The sequence below is a fragment of the Phyllobates terribilis genome, unplaced genomic scaffold (genome assembly GCF_046119375.1).
Source record: "Phyllobates terribilis strain yellow unplaced genomic scaffold, ASM4611937v1 Scaffold_87__1_contigs__length_6367161, whole genome shotgun sequence".
In the NCBI taxonomy this organism is placed as follows: domain Eukaryota; kingdom Metazoa; phylum Chordata; class Amphibia; order Anura; family Dendrobatidae; genus Phyllobates; species Phyllobates terribilis.
The window spans coordinates 935,597-949,618 of NW_027362847.1; positions in this window are offsets into that span (position 1 = coordinate 935,597).

Sequence of the window (14,022 nt, forward strand, 5' to 3'; positions counted from 1 at the left end):
ATTTACAGAGGAAGTGCATATAGTAAAGTTCTTACATTTCCATGAGGAATTAAAGAGGAAGTGCAGAAAGTAGAGTCCTTACATTTCCAGGAGGGATTACAGAGGAAGTGCGTATAGTAAAGTTCTTACATTTCCATGAGGAATTAAAGAGGAAGTGCACAAAGTAGAGTCCTTACATTTCCAGGAGTATTTACAGAGGAAGTGCAAAAAGTAAAGTTCTTACATTTCCAGGAGGGATTACAGAGGAAGTGCAGAAAGTAAAGTTCTTACATTTCCAGGAGGATTTACAGAGGAAGTGCATAAAGTAAAGTTCTTACATTTCCAGGAGGGATTACAGAGGAAGTGCATAATGTAAAATTCTTACATTTCCAGGAGGAATTACAGAGGAAATGCACAACGTTCTTACATTTCCAGGAGGGATTACAGAGAAAGTGCACAAAGTAGATTTCTTACATTTCCAGGAGGGATTACAGAGGAAGTGCATAAAGTAAAGTTCTTACATTTCCAGGAGGGATTACAGAGGAAGTGCATAAAGTAAAGTTCTTACATTTCCAGGAGGGATTACAGAGGAAGTGCACAAAGTAGATTTCTTACATTTCCAGGAGGGATTACAGTGGAAGTGCATAAAGTAAAGTTCTTACATTTCCAGGAGGGATTACAGAGGAAGTGCGTAAAGTAAAGTTCTTACATTTCCAGGAGTAATTAAAGAGGAAGTGCACAAAGTAGAGTCCTTACATTTCCAGGAGGATTTACAGAGGAAGTGCACAAAGTAAAGTTCTTACATTTCCAGGAGGGATTACAGAGGAAGTGCATATAGTAAAGTTCTTACATTTCCATGAGGAATTAAAAAGGAAGTGCAGAAAGTAGAGTCCTTACATTTCCAGGAGGGATTACAGAGGAAGTGTACAAAGTAGAGTTCTTACATTTCCAGGAGGGATTACAGGGGATGTGCACAAAGTAGAGTTCTTATATTTGCAGGAGTATTTACAGTGGAAGTGCAAAAAGTAAAGTTCTTACATTTCCAGCAGGGATTACAGAGGAAGTGCATAAAGTAAAGTTCTTACATTTCCAGGGGGAATTAAAGAGGAAGTGCAGAAAGTAGAGTCCTTACATTTCCAGGAGGTATTACAGGGGATGTGCACAAAGTAGAGTTCTTACATTTCCAGGAGGATTAACAGAGGAAGTGCAAAAAGTAAAGTTCTTACATTTCCAGGAGGAATTACAGAGGAAGTCCATAAAGTAAAGTTCTTACATTTCCAGGAGGAATTACAGTGGAAGTGCAAAAAGTAAAGTTCTTACATTTCCAGGAGAGATTACAGAGGAAATCCATAAAGTAAAGTTCTTACATTTCCAGGAGGAATTACAGAGGAAATGCACAACGTTCTTAAATTTCCAGGAGGGATTACAGAGGAAGCGCACAAAGTAGATTTCTTACATTTCCAGGAGGGATTACGGAGGAAGTGAATTAAAGTTCTTGCATTTCCAGGAGGGATTACAGAGGAAGTGCATAAAGTGAAGGTCTTACATTTCCAGGAGGGATTACAGAGGAAGTGCGTAAAGTAAAGTTCTTACATTTCCAGGTGGGATTACAGAGGAAGTGCATAAAGTAAAGTTCTTACATTTCCAGGAGGGATTACAGAGGAAGTGCATAAAGTAAAGTTCTTACATTTCCAGGAGTAATTAAAGAGGAAGTGCAAAAAGTAGAGTCCTTACATTTCCAGGAGGATTTACAGAGGAAGTGCACAATGTAAAGTTCTTACATTTCCAGGAGGGATTACAGAGGAAGTGCACAGAGTAGAGTCCTTACATTTCCAGGAGGGATTACAGGGGAAATGCAGAAAGTAAAGTTCTTACATTTCCAGGAGGAATTACAGAGGAAATCCACAATGTTCTTACATTTCCAGGAGGGATTACAGAGGAAGTGCACAAAGTAGAATTCTTACATTTCCAGGAGGGATTACAGAGGAAGTGCACAAAGTAGATTTCTTACATTTCCAGGAGGGATTACAGAGGAAGTGCATAAAGTAAAGTTCTTACATTTCCAGGAGGGATTACAGAGGAAGTGCATAAAGTAAAGTTCTTCCATTTCCAGGAGGAATTACAGAGGAAGTCCATAAAGTAAAGTTCTTACATTTCCAGGAGGGATTACAGGCGAAGTGCAGAAAGTAACGTTCTTACATTTCCAGGAGGAATTACAGAGGAAATGCACAACGTTCTTACATTTCCAGGAGGGATTACAGAGGAAGTGCACAAAGTAGATTTCTTACGTTTCCAGGAGGGATTACAGAGGAAGTGCATAAAGTAAAGTTCTTACATTTCCAGGAGAGATTACAGAGGAAGTGCATAAAGTAAAGTTCATACATTTCCAGGAGGGATTACAGAGGAAGTGCATAAAGCAAAGTTCTTACATTTCCAGGAGGGATTACAGAGGAAGTGCATAAAGTAAAGTTCTTACATTTCCAGGAGGAATTACAGAGGAAGTCCATAAAGTAAAGTTTTTACATTTCCAGGAGGAATTACAGAAGAAGTGCAAAAAGTAAAGTTCTTACATTTCTAGGAGGGATTACAGAGGAAGTCCATAAAGTAAAGTTCTTACATTTCCAGGAGGAATTACAGAGGAAATGCACAACGTTCTTACATTTCCAGGAGGAATTACAGAGGAAGTACACAAAGTAGATTTCTTACATTTCCAGGAGGGATTACGGAGGAAGTGAAGTAAAGTTCTTGCATTTCCAGGAGGGATTACAGAGGAAGTGCATAAAGTAAAGTTCTTACATTTCCAGGAGGGATTACAGAGGAAGTGCATAAAGTAAAGTTCTTACATTTCCAGGAGGGATTACAGAGGAAGTGCATAAAGTAAAGTTCTTACATTTCCAGGAGGGATTACAGAGGAAGTGCGTAAAGTAAAGTTCTTACATTTCCATGAGGAATTAAAGAGGAAGTGCACAAAGTAGAGTCCTTACATTTCCAGGAGTATTTACAGAGGAAGTGCAAAAAGTAAAGTTCTTACATTTCCAGGAGGGATTACAGAGGAAGTGCATAAAGTAAAGTTCTTACATTTCCAGGAGGGATTACAGAGGAAGTGCATAAAGTAAAGTTCTTACATTTCCAGGAGGGATTACAGAGGAAGTGCACAAAGTAGATTTCTTACATTTCCAGGAGGGATTACAGTGGAAGTGCATAAAGTAAAGTTCTTACATTTCCAGGAGGGATTACAGAGGAAGTGCATAAAGTAAAGTTCTTACATTTCCAGGAGGGATTACAGAGGAAGTGCGTAAAGTAAAGTTCTTACATTTCCAGGAGTAATTAAAGAGGAAGTGCACAAAGTAGAGTCCTTACATTTCCAGGAGGATTTACAGAGGAAGTGCACAAAGTAAAGTTCTTACATTTCCAGGAGGGATTACAGAGGAAGTGCATATAGTAAAGTTCTTACATTTCCATGAGGAATTAAAAAGGAAGTGCAGAAAGTAGAGTCCTTACATTTCCAGGAGGGATTACAGAGGAAGTGTACAAAGTAGAGTTCTTACATTTCCAGGAGGGATTACAGGGGATGTGCACAAAGTAGAGTTCTTACATTTGCAGGAGTATTTACAGTGGAAGTGCAAAAAGTAAAGTTCTTACATTTCCAGGAGGGATTACAGAGGAAGTGCATAAAGTAAAGTTCTTACATTTCCAGGGGGAATTAAAGAGGAAGTGCAGAAAGTAGAGTCCTTACATTTCCAGGAGGTATTACAGGGGATGTGCACAAAGTAGAGTTCTTACATTTCCAGGAGGATTAACAGAGGAAGTGCAAAAAGTAAAGTTCTTACATTTCCAGGAGGAATTACAGAGGAAGTCCATAAAGTAAAGTTCTTACATTTCCAGGAGGAATTACAGAGGAAGTGCAAAAAGTAAAGTTCTTACATTTCCAGGAGGGATTACAGAGGAAGTCCATAAAATAAAGTTCTTACATTTCCAGGAGGAATTACAGAGGAAATGCACAACGTTCTTAAATTTCCAGGAGGGATTACAGAGGAAGCACACAAAGTAGATTTCTTACATTTCCAGGAGGGATTACGGAGGAAGTGAATTAAAGTTCTTGCATTTCCAGGAGGGATTACAGAGGAAGTGCATAAAGTAAAGTTCTTACATTTCCAGGAGGGATTACAGAGGAAGTGCGTAAAGTAAAGTTCTTACCTTTCCAGGTGGGATTACAGAGGAAGTGCATAAAGTAAAGTTCTTACATTTCCAGGAGGGATTACAGAGGAAGTGCATAAAGTAAAGTTCTTACATTTCCATGAGTAATTAAAGAGGAAGTGCAAAAAGTAGAGTCCTTACATTTCCAGGAGGATTTACAGAGGAAGTGCACAAAGTAAAGTTCTTACATGTCCAGGAGGGATTACAGAGGAAGTGCACAAAGTAGAGTCCTTACATTTCCAGGAGGGATTACAGGGGAAGTGCAGAAAGTAAAGTTCTTACATTTCCAGGAGGAATTACAGAGGAAATGCACAACGTTCTTACATTTCCAGGAGGGATTACAGAGGAAGTGCACAAAGTAGAATTCTTACATTTCCAGGAGGGATTACAGAGGAAGTGCACAAAGTAGATTTCTTACGTTTCCAGGAGGGATTACAGAGGAAGTGCATAAAGTAAAGTTCTTACATTTCCAGGAGAGATTACAGAGGAAGTGCATAAAGTAAAGTTCATACATTTCCAGGAGGGATTACAGAGGAAGTGCATAAAGCAAAGTTCTTACATTTCCAGGAGGGATTACAGAGGAAGTGCATAAAGTAAAGTTCTTACATTTCCAGGAGGAATTACAGAGGAAGTCCATAAAGTAAAGTTCTTACATTTCCAGGAGGAATTACAGAAGAAGTGCAAAAAGTAAAGTTCTTACATTTCTAGGAGGGATTACAGAGGAAGTCCATAAAGTAAAGTTCTTACATTTCCAGGAGGAATTACAGAGGAAATGCACAACGTTCTTACATTTCCAGGAGGAATTACAGAGGAAGTACACAAAGTAGATTTCTTACATTTCCAGGAGGGATTACGGAGGAAGTGAAGTAAAGTTCTTGCATTTCCAGGAGGGATTACAGAGGAAGTGCATAAAGTAAAGTTCTTACATTTCCAGGAGGGATTACAGAGGAAGTGCATAAAGTAAAGTTCTTACATTTCCAGGAGGGATTACAGAGGAAGTGCATAAAGTAAAGTTCTTACATTTCCAGGAGGGATTACAGAGGAAGTGCATAAAGTAAAGTTCTTACATTTCCAGGAGTAATTAAAGGGGAAGTGCACAAAGTAGAGTCCTTACATTTCCAGGAGGATTTACAGAGGAAGTGCACAAAGTAAAGTTCTTACATTTCCAGGACGGATTACAGAGGAAGTGCATAAAGTAAAGTTCTTACATTTCCAGGAGGATTTACAGAGGAAGTGCATATAGTAAAGTTCTTACATTTCCATGAGGAATTAAAGAGGAAGTACAGAAAGTAGAGTCCTTACATTTCCAGGAGGGATAACAGAGGAAGTGCGTATAGTAAAGTTCTTACATTTCCATGAGGAATTAAAGAGGAAGTGCACAAAGTAGAGTCCTTACATTTCCAGGAGTATTTACAGAGGAAGTGCAAAAAGTAAAGTTCTTACATTTCCAGGAGGGATTACAGAGGAAGTGCATAAAGTAAAGTTCTTACATTTCCAGGAGGGATTACAGAGGAAGTGCATAAAGTAAAGTTCTTACATTTCCAGGAGGGATTACAGAGGAAGTGCACAAAGTAGATTTCTTACATTTCCAGGAGGGATTACAGTGGAAGTGCATAAAGTAAAGTTCTTACATTTCCAGGAGGGATTACAGAGGAAGTGCATAAAGTAAAGTTCTTACATTTCCAGGAGGGATTACAGAGGAAGTGCGTAAAGTAAAGTTCTTACATTTCCAGGAGTAATTAAAGAGGAAGTGCACAAAGTAGAGTCCTTACATTTCCAGGAGGATTTACAGAGGAAGTGCACAAAGTAAAGTTCTTACATTTCCAGGAGGGATTACAGAGGAAGTGCATATAGTAAAGTTCTTACATTTCCATGAGGAATTAAAAAGGAAGTGCAGAAAGTAGAGTCCTTACATTTCCAGGAGGGATTACAGAGGAAGTGTACAAAGTAGAGTTCTTACATTTCCAGGAGGGATTACAGGGGATGTGCACAAAGTAGAGTTCTTACATTTGCAGGAGTATTTACAGTGGAAGTGCAAAAAGTAAAGTTCTTACATTTCCAGGAGGGATTACAGAGGAAGTGCATAAAGTAAAGTTCTTACATTTCCAGGGGGAATTAAAGAGGAAGTGCAGAAAGTAGAGTCCTTACATTTCCAGGAGGTATTACAGGGGATGTGCACAAAGTAGAGTTCTTACATTTCCAGGAGGATTAACAGAGGAAGTGCAAAAAGTAAAGTTCTTACATTTCCAGGAGGAATTACAGAGGAAGTCCATAAAGTAAAGTTCTTACATTTCCAGGAGGAATTACAGAGGAAGTGCAAAAAGTAAAGTTCTTACATTTCCAGGAGGGATTACAGAGGAAGTCCATAAAATAAAGTTCTTACATTTCCAGGAGGAATTACAGAGGAAATGCACAACGTTCTTAAATTTCCAGGAGGGATTACAGAGGAAGCACACAAAGTAGATTTCTTACATTTCCAGGAGGGATTACGGAGGAAGTGAATTAAAGTTCTTGCATTTCCAGGAGGGATTACAGAGGAAGTGCATAAAGTAAAGTTCTTACATTTCCAGGAGGGATTACAGAGGAAGTGCGTAAAGTAAAGTTCTTACCTTTCCAGGTGGGATTACAGAGGAAGTGCATAAAGTAAAGTTCTTACATTTCCAGGAGGGATTACAGAGGAAGTGCATAAAGTAAAGTTCTTACATTTCCATGAGTAATTAAAGAGGAAGTGCAAAAAGTAGAGTCCTTACATTTCCAGGAGGATTTACAGAGGAAGTGCACAAAGTAAAGTTCTTACATGTCCAGGAGGGATTACAGAGGAAGTGCACAAAGTAGAGTCCTTACATTTCCAGGAGGGATTACAGGGGAAGTGCAGAAAGTAAAGTTCTTACATTTCCAGGAGGAATTACAGAGGAAATGCACAACGTTCTTACATTTCCAGGAGGGATTACAGAGGAAGTGCACAAAGTAGAATTCTTACATTTCCAGGAGGGATTACAGAGGAAGTGCACAAAGTAGATTTCTTACGTTTCCAGGAGGGATTACAGAGGAAGTGCATAAAGTAAAGTTCTTACATTTCCAGGAGAGATTACAGAGGAAGTGCATAAAGTAAAGTTCATACATTTCCAGGAGGGATTACAGAGGAAGTGCATAAAGCAAAGTTCTTACATTTCCAGGAGGGATTACAGAGGAAGTGCATAAAGTAAAGTTCTTACATTTCCAGGAGGAATTACAGAGGAAGTCCATAAAGTAAAGTTCTTACATTTCCAGGAGGAATTACAGAAGAAGTGCAAAAAGTAAAGTTCTTACATTTCTAGGAGGGATTACAGAGGAAGTCCATAAAGTAAAGTTCTTACATTTCCAGGAGGAATTACAGAGGAAATGCACAACGTTCTTACATTTCCAGGAGGAATTACAGAGGAAGTACACAAAGTAGATTTCTTACATTTCCAGGAGGGATTACGGAGGAAGTGAAGTAAAGTTCTTGCATTTCCAGGAGGGATTACAGAGGAAGTGCATAAAGTAAAGTTCTTACATTTCCAGGAGGGATTACAGAGGAAGTGCATAAAGTAAAGTTCTTACATTTCCAGGAGGGATTACAGAGGAAGTGCATAAAGTAAAGTTCTTACATTTCCAGGAGGGATTACAGAGGAAGTGCATAAAGTAAAGTTCTTACATTTCCAGGAGTAATTAAAGGGGAAGTGCACAAAGTAGAGTCCTTACATTTCCAGGAGGATTTACAGAGGAAGTGCACAAAGTAAAGTTCTTACATTTCCAGGACGGATTACAGAGGAAGTGCATAAAGTAAAGTTCTTACATTTCCAGGAGGATTTACAGAGGAAGTGCATATAGTAAAGTTCTTACATTTCCATGAGGAATTAAAGAGGAAGTACAGAAAGTAGAGTCCTTACATTTCCAGGAGGGATAACAGAGGAAGTGCGTATAGTAAAGTTCTTACATTTCCATGAGGAATTAAAGAGGAAGTGCACAAAGTAGAGTCCTTACATTTCCAGGAGTATTTACAGAGGAAGTGCAAAAAGTAAAGTTCTTACATTTCCAGGAGGGATTACAGAGGAAGTGCATAAAGTAAAGTTCTTACATTTCCAGGAGGGATTACAGAGGAAGTGCATAAAGTAAAGTTCTTACATTTCCAGGAGGGATTACAGAGGAAGTGCACAAAGTAGATTTCTTACATTTCCAGGAGGGATTACAGTGGAAGTGCATAAAGTAAAGTTCTTACATTTCCAGGAGGGATTACAGAGGAAGTGCATAAAGTAAAGTTCTTACATTTCCAGGAGGGATTACAGAGGAAGTGCGTAAAGTAAAGTTCTTACATTTCCAGGAGTAATTAAAGAGGAAGTGCACAAAGTAGAGTCCTTACATTTCCAGGAGGATTTACAGAGGAAGTGCACAAAGTAAAGTTCTTACATTTCCAGGAGGGATTACAGAGGAAGTGCATATAGTAAAGTTCTTACATTTCCATGAGGAATTAAAAAGGAAGTGCAGAAAGTAGAGTCCTTACATTTCCAGGAGGGATTACAGAGGAAGTGTACAAAGTAGAGTTCTTACATTTCCAGGAGGGATTACAGGGGATGTGCACAAAGTAGAGTTCTTACATTTGCAGGAGTATTTACAGTGGAAGTGCAAAAAGTAAAGTTCTTACATTTCCAGGAGGGATTACAGAGGAAGTGCATAAAGTAAAGTTCTTACATTTCCAGGGGGAATTAAAGAGGAAGTGCAGAAAGTAGAGTCCTTACATTTCCAGGAGGTATTACAGGGGATGTGCACAAAGTAGAGTTCTTACATTTCCAGGAGGATTAACAGAGGAAGTGCAAAAAGTAAAGTTCTTACATTTCCAGGAGGAATTACAGAGGAAGTCCATAAAGTAAAGTTCTTACATTTCCAGGAGGAATTACAGAGGAAGTGCAAAAAGTAAAGTTCTTACATTTCCAGGAGGGATTACAGAGGAAGTCCATAAAATAAAGTTCTTACATTTCCAGGAGGAATTACAGAGGAAATGCACAACGTTCTTAAATTTCCAGGAGGGATTACAGAGGAAGCACACAAAGTAGATTTCTTACATTTCCAGGAGGGATTACGGAGGAAGTGAATTAAAGTTCTTGCATTTCCAGGAGGGATTACAGAGGAAGTGCATAAAGTAAAGTTCTTACATTTCCAGGAGGGATTACAGAGGAAGTGCGTAAAGTAAAGTTCTTACCTTTCCAGGTGGGATTACAGAGGAAGTGCATAAAGTAAAGTTCTTACATTTCCAGGAGGGATTACAGAGGAAGTGCATAAAGTAAAGTTCTTACATTTCCATGAGTAATTAAAGAGGAAGTGCAAAAAGTAGAGTCCTTACATTTCCAGGAGGATTTACAGAGGAAGTGCACAAAGTAAAGTTCTTACATGTCCAGGAGGGATTACAGAGGAAGTGCACAAAGTAGAGTCCTTACATTTCCAGGAGGGATTACAGGGGAAGTGCAGAAAGTAAAGTTCTTACATTTCCAGGAGGAATTACAGAGGAAATGCACAACGTTCTTACATTTCCAGGAGGGATTACAGAGGAAGTGCACAAAGTAGAATTCTTACATTTCCAGGAGGGATTACAGAGGAAGTGCACAAAGTAGATTTCTTACATTTCCAGGAGGGATTACAGAGGAAGTGCATAAAGTAAAGTTCTTACATTTCCAGGAGGGATTACAGAGGAAGTGCATAAAGTAAAGTTCTTACATTTCCAGGAGGAATTACAGAGGAAGTCCATAAAGTAAAGTTCTTACATTTCCAGGAGGGATTACAGGCGAAGTGCAGAAAGTAACGTTCTTACATTTCCAGGAGGAATTACAGAGGAAATGCACAACGTTCTTACATTTCCAGGAGGGATTACAGAGGAAGTGCACAAAGTAGATTTCTTACGTTTCCAGGAGGGATTACAGAGGAAGTGCATAAAGTAAAGTTCTTACATTTCCAGGAGAGATTACAGAGGAAGTGCATCAAGTAAAGTTCATACATTTCCAGGAGGGATTACAGAGGAAGTGCATAAAGCAAAGTTCTTACATTTCCAGGAGGGATTACAGAGGAAGTGCATAAAGTAAAGTTCTTACATTTCCAGGAGGAATTACAGAGGAAGTCCATAAAGTAAAGTTCTTACATTTCCAGGAGGAATTACAGAAGAAGTGCAAAAAGTAAAGTTCTTACATTTCCAGGAGGGATTACAGAGGAAGTCCATAAAGTAAAGTTCTTACATTTCCAGGAGGAATTACAGAGGAAATGCACAACGTTCTTACATTTCCAGGAGGGATTACAGAGGAAGTGCACAAAGTAGATTTCTTACAATTCCAGGAGGGATTACGGAGGAAGTGAAGTAAAGTTCTTGCATTTCCAGGAGGGATTACAGAGGAAGTGTATAAAGTAAAGTTCTTACATTTCCAGGAGGGATTACAGAGGAAGTGCATAAAGTAAAGTTCTTACATTTCCAGGAGGGATTACAGAGGAAGTGCATAAAGTAAAGTTCTTACATTTCCAGGAGGGATTACAGAGGAAGTGCATAAAGTAAAGTTCTTACATTTCCAGGAGTAATTAAAGGGGAAGTGCACAAAGTAGAGTCCTTACATTTCCAGGAGGATTTACAGAGGAAGTGCACAAAGTAAAGTTCTTACATTTCCAGGAGGGATTACAGAGGAAGTGCATAAAGTAAAGTTCTTACATTTCCAGGAGCATTTACAGAGGAAGTGCATATAGTAAAGTTCTTACATTTCCATGAGGAATTAAAGAGGAAGTGCAGAAAGTAGAGTCCTTACATTTCCAGGAGGGATTACAGAGGAAGTGCGTATAGTAAAGTTCTTACATTTCCATGAGGAATTAAAGAGGAAGTGCACAAAGTAGAGTCCTTACATTTCCAGGAGTATTTACAGAGGAATTGCAGAAAGTAAAGTTCTTACATTTCCAGGAGGGATTACAGAGGAAGTGCATAAAGTAAAGTTCTTACATTTCCAGGAGGGATTACAGAGGAAGTGCATAATGTAAAGTTCTTACATTTCCAGGAGGAATTACAGAGGAAATGCACAACGTTCTTACATTTCCAGGAGGGATTACAGAGGAAGTGCACAAAGTAGATTTCTTACATTTCCAGGAGGGATTACATAGGAAGTGCATAAAGTAAAGTTCTTACATTTCCAGGAGGGATTACAGAGGAAGTGCATAAAGTAAAGTTCTTACATTTCCAGGAGGGATTACAGAGGAAGTGTACAAAGTAGATTTCTTACATTTCCAGGAGGGATTACATAGGAAGTGCATATAGTAAAGTTCTTACATTTCCAGGAGGGATTACAGAGGAAGTGCATAAAGTAAAGTTCTTACATTTCCAGGAGGGATTACAGAGGAAGTGCATAAAGTAAAGTTCTTACATTTCCAGGAGGGATTACAGAGGAAGTGCATAAAGTAAAGTTCTTACATTTCCAGGAGTAATTAAAGAGGAAGTGCACAAAGTAGAGTCCTTACATTTCCAGGAGGATTTACAGAGGAAGTGCACAATGTAAAATTCTTACATTTCCAGGAGGGATTACAGAGGTAGTGCATATAGTAAAGTTCTTACATTTCCATGAGGAATTAAAAAGGAAGTGCAGAAAGTAGAGTCCTTACATTTCCAGGAGGGATTACAGAGGAAGTGCACAAATAGAGTTCTTACATTTCCAGGAGGGATTACAGAGGAAGTGCACAAAGTAGATTTCTTACGTTTCCAGGAGGGATTACAGAGGAAGTGCATAAAGTAAAGTTCTTACATTTCCAGGAGGAATTACAGAGGAAGTCCATAAAGTAAAGTTCTTACATTTCCAGGAGGGATTACAGGCGAAGTGCAGAAAGTAACGTTCTTACATTTCCAGGAGGAATTACAGAGGAAATGCACAACGTTCTTACATTTCCAGGAGGGATTACAGAGGAAGTGCACAAAGTAGATTTCTTACGTTTCCAGGAGGGATTACAGAGGAAGTGCATAAAGTAAAGTTCTTACATTTCCAGGAGAGATTACAGAGGAAGTGCATAAAGTAAAGTTCATACATTTCCAGGAGGGATTACAGAGGAAGTGCATAAAGCAAAGTTCTTACATTTCCAGGAGGGATTACAGAGGAAGTGCATAAAGTAAAGTTCTTACATTTCCAGGAGGAATTACAGAGGAAGTCCATAAAGTAAAGTTCTTACATTTCCAGGAGGAATTACAGAAGAAGTGCAAAAAGTAAAGTTCTTACATTTCCAGGAGGGATTACAGAGGAAGTTCATAAAGTAAAGTTCTTACATTTCCAGGAGGAATTACAGAGGAAATGCACAACGTTCTTACATTTCCAGGAGGGATTACAGAGGAAGTGCACAAAGTAGATTTCTTACATTTCCAGGAGGGATTACGGAGGAAGTGAAGTAAAGTTCTTGCATTTCCAGGAGGGATTACAGAGGAAGTGTATAAAGTAAAGTTCTTACATTTCCAGGAGGGATTACAGAGGAAGTGCATAAAGTAAAGTTCTTACATTTCCAGGAGGGATTACAGAGGAAGTGCATAAAGTAAAGTTCTTACATTTCCAGGAGGGATTACAGAGGAAGTGCATAAAGTAAAGTTCTTACATTTCCAGGAGTAATTAAAGGGGAAGTGCACAAAGTAGATTCCTTACATTTCCAGGAGGATTTACAGAGGAAGTGCACAAAGTAAAGTTCTTACATTTCCAGGAGGGATTACAGAGGAAGTGCATAAAGTAAAGTTCTTACATTTCCAGGAGCATTTACAGAGGAAGTGCATATAGTAAAGTTCTTACATTTCCATGAGGAATTAAAGAGGAAGTGCAGAAAGTAGAGTCCTTACATTTCCAGGAGGGATTACAGAGGAAGTGCGTATAGTAAAGTTCTTACATTTCCATGAGGAATTAAAGAGGAAGTGCACAAAGTAGAGTCCTTACATTTCCAGGAGTATTTACAGAGGAATTGCAGAAAGTAAAGTTCTTACATTTCCAGGAGGGATTACAGAGGAAGTGCATAAAGTAAAGTTCTTACATTTCCAGGAGGGATTACAGAGGAAGTGCATAATGTAAAGTTCTTACATTTCCAGGAGGAATTACAGAGGAAATGCACAACGTTCTTACATTTCCAGGAGGGATTACAGAGGAAGTGCACAAAGTAGATTTCTTACATTTCCAGGAGGGATTACATAGGAAGTGCATAAAGTAAAGTTCTTACATTTCCAGGAGGGATTACAGAGGAAGTGCATAAAGTAAAGTTCTTACATTTCCAGGAGGGATTACAGAGGAAGTGTACAAAGTAGATTTCTTACATTTCCAGGAGGGATTACATAGGAAGTGCATATAGTAAAGTTCTTACATTTCCAGGAGGGATTACAGAGGAAGTGCATAAAGTAAAGTTCTTACATTTCCAGGAGGGATTACAGAGGAAGTGCATAAAGTAAAGTTCTTACATTTCCAGGAGGGATTACAGAGGAAGTGCATAAAGTAAAGTTCTTACATTTCCAGGAGTAATTAAAGAGGAAGTGCACAAAGTAGAGTCCTTACATTTCCAGGAGGATTTACAGAGGAAGTGCACAATGTAAAATTCTTACATTTCCAGGAGGGATTACAGAGGTAGTGCATATAGTAAAGTTCTTACATTTCCATGAGGAATTAAAAAGGAAGTGCAGAAAGTAGAGTCCTTACATTTCCAGGAGGGATTACAGAGGAAGTGCACAAATAGAGTTCTTACATTTCCAGGAGGGATTACAGAGGAAGTGCACAAAGTAGATTTCTTACGTTTCCAGGAGGGATTACAGAGGAAGTGCATAAAGTAAAGTTCTTACATTTCCAGGAGGAATTACAG